Genomic DNA, 2,924 nt, shown 5'->3' on the forward strand with positions numbered 1-2,924 from the left:
GGGGGGGGGATGACTGACCTGAATTTGTGCTTTCGAAGCCCTTTGAAAGATTCTCGTTCGCACATTTGTTCGCGTGCACTTTTTCTGTATTTGTGTGGTTTTGTGCAAACGTTCGTGCTAAGTTTGACCTTCGTTTCCTTTTAGGACCAATTTGTGCGCGACAATGCATGATATATTCGTACAAATGACCTCGAAACGGTTCAAATAAACGCCGAAACGTGTGCTGTAAAATTGGATTGCCGAACTTTGTCTAATGTGAATAAAATAAACTATTCCAGTTAGTGTGCGTTCACTTGCAATGCACAAGTTTTGGATGCGATTGATTCGATGTTGAATATGTAGTAGTTTTACTTTTATCACTTAACTAAAGCAAGCCTGATGTTCATTGCGAGGCTATTCATTTTTTTTTTGTCGCCCCATTGCCCTTTCGACTCTTGTGCACACTCTCGATGAAAAGGTATTTTGTACTTCAACGTCTTATCATGACAGTATATGGCAACTGCAAGTAGGTTCAACTGGTTTAACGTTTCGCGATTACACTGCAAACAATGCGACGTATACACGGTTAAAACAATGTCTCAGTTTTTGAGGGAAAAAAGGAAAACCTTGAGGTATTGCTCTGGTTTGACGAAACGCTCCTGCGATTTCGAAGAAGTCTCCTCAAAAATGTGGGATTTTTCCTCATTTTTTCAGAAGGTTTATCAAAATGCGAGGATTCTTTCTTGAATATGGGAGCTCCTCAAAGTTTTCCCCTTTCCCTCTAAAAATTAAACATTGTTTTTACCATGTACTAACCTGTACGAACTTCAGAGCTTAATTTTCTCCTGATTACGAACTATTAGTCCACAAGACCTTTCAGAGCCTTGGCAAGAATATTGTTCGCTAACACTATATTTGTTATACCGGGATTGCGATTGTCTCATATATTACTGTGCCGTTAAAAGAAATGAGAAATGCTCGTGTTCTGTATTGCCTCACTCAGCTGATTTTTGTTTTTCGCATGAGGATGGATACAGCTGGGGAATTACTTTTCGAGTCAAGGCTGGCTTGCCCAAATGTGCTGGAATTGTATGCCTCCCTTTTTAAAAAATTTTTAAATTCTTTTCATTTTCGTTACACCCAGTCGTGTGGCTGTGTGCCTCGCCCGCTCATACTCCCGACTGGCACACACCCTTTAACGTACACACCGCGCCTTTGGTTGTTTGTACGAATGAATACTAACGACTTGTCGAGGGGGAAATAGAGAGAAATTAGAGAGGGAAAAGAGAGTGCGGCGCATGCCACACGCCCAAAGCACTGCGCGTTAAAGGTGAACATTCCAAATGAAATGTTCGGGTGCTTGTTCTTCCCAGCATCCTCCTCATGTAATTTTTTTTTTTCGACACTGAGCATCAGAGCTGCCGGGGTGTGTATGGCGAACGAGGAGTTTTTCTAGCGGTGTTGTCACAAGGCTAGCGATCTCGCTGATAGTGAAACAAGAGTGTCGGTCGCCTGGACGCCCGCCAAAAGAGATGTCGGGGCGGGGCCGGGTCGGCCGGGCCGGGGCGCTGACATTTGCGGCAAACTGCCGCCGTGCTCCGCTCTGCTCCGCGGCTCGGGCCTAACCGACATGGATTGATTCGCGAGTAGGCCGCGACGCCCGCCCGGCTACTGCTCCAAACTACTATGCCGCGCGCGGCTACACTGCTTGCGACGCTCGTGAGGTTCTCTTTTCTTCATTTTTTTCCCCTCTCCTTTTCATGCTGGTTTTTCTACGGAAAACACTTCAACTGAGCACTTTACTGACTAACGGTATCACTGAAACTCGTGGCCTAACATTCTGTGTGGGAATTAAATTGTCTCTCGTGTTTAAAAATAACATTTTTAAAAATCATGTAAATGTAACAAATGTCGTTTGAAGCCTTGAACTTTATTGGCAAGCGGGGATTATTGTTTTTTGTTTTGCAGTGTAGTGCGGTGTGGCGGTGAGTAATTGGCCCATTGAGTGGCCGTGTGAGAAGTTGATTCATGGCCCCCTCCTCCCCTCCCTCCGCACTTAATATGCGCCGCGCTACGCCGCGCCACGCCCCGGGCGCCCGGCGCCCCATGGGAGGGAGAGAGAGGGAGAGGGAGGGAGAGAGGGGGGGGATCAAGGCGCCGTCACAGCTGCTACGCCGTCTGACAGACATCTCTGAAGATTATTTTCTGTCGATTTTTATTTTTGGGCGGTCTTGCCGGTTCCATCGTGCTTGCGTGCGTGCTGTCGCACGCGGATTTTAATGCAATGAGTGTGTATGAAACTGGGCGTTGGGGTGTTAGTTTTGCCGCCTCATTAAGGTGCGTGCTCTGTAGGTCGCGAGGGGGTGGTGAACGTTGGAGAGAGAGAGGGGGGGGGGGAAGTGTTTGGTTTGCAGAGTGGTCTGCCAGTCAATTCCCCCCGGGCCGCCCGGCCGTGCCTCGCCGCGCCACGCTACGCCGCGCCATCGTAAGTGAGGCGCGTGTGTGTTTACTGCCTGCTTTTGACTCGAGCCGACGAGAGGATGCCTCCGCCTCCCCCCCCCCTCCCGCCCCTCTCCGTCCCCCACTGTCTCCTCATCCCTCCTCTCCGTTTCTGATTTGAATAGCGCGCGCTATGAGGGAGGAGGGGGAGAGGCGGTGGTGGCTGTACAGGCTTCTTCAGAAGCTTCAGCGCGGCACGACGCGAAGCGGCGGGCATTAAATATGGAGCGCCGGGTTTTTCTTTGGGGTCCATCCTACGCTGCTGTGCCCGCCAGCTCTCTCTCGCTCTCCCCCTCTCTCGGCGCCACCTGCTTTATCCGCAAGCGCCCTGTTTATCAGTTTTTGTCCAGACAACCCCTCACCTACCTTTCCACCTCCCCTATCCCATCGCTGCTCTGCATTTCATGAGCACGACTTTGTCGACATCTCTGTATTGCCCCCCCCCC

At 49.8% G+C, this 2,924-nt stretch overlaps 1 protein-coding gene across 2 annotated transcripts in view; it reads left to right on the forward strand.

Moving 5' to 3' along the window:
• LOC113207299 (collagen alpha-1(I) chain) overlaps positions 1 to 2,924 on the forward strand; it is a 56,236-nt gene that overhangs the window by 6,881 nt on the left and 46,431 nt on the right. The window lies entirely within an intron of this gene.

The sequence above is a fragment of the Frankliniella occidentalis genome, unplaced genomic scaffold (genome assembly GCF_000697945.3).
Source record: "Frankliniella occidentalis isolate FOCC.00 unplaced genomic scaffold, Focc_3.1 Scaffold115, whole genome shotgun sequence".
Classification (NCBI taxonomy): domain Eukaryota; kingdom Metazoa; phylum Arthropoda; class Insecta; order Thysanoptera; family Thripidae; genus Frankliniella; species Frankliniella occidentalis.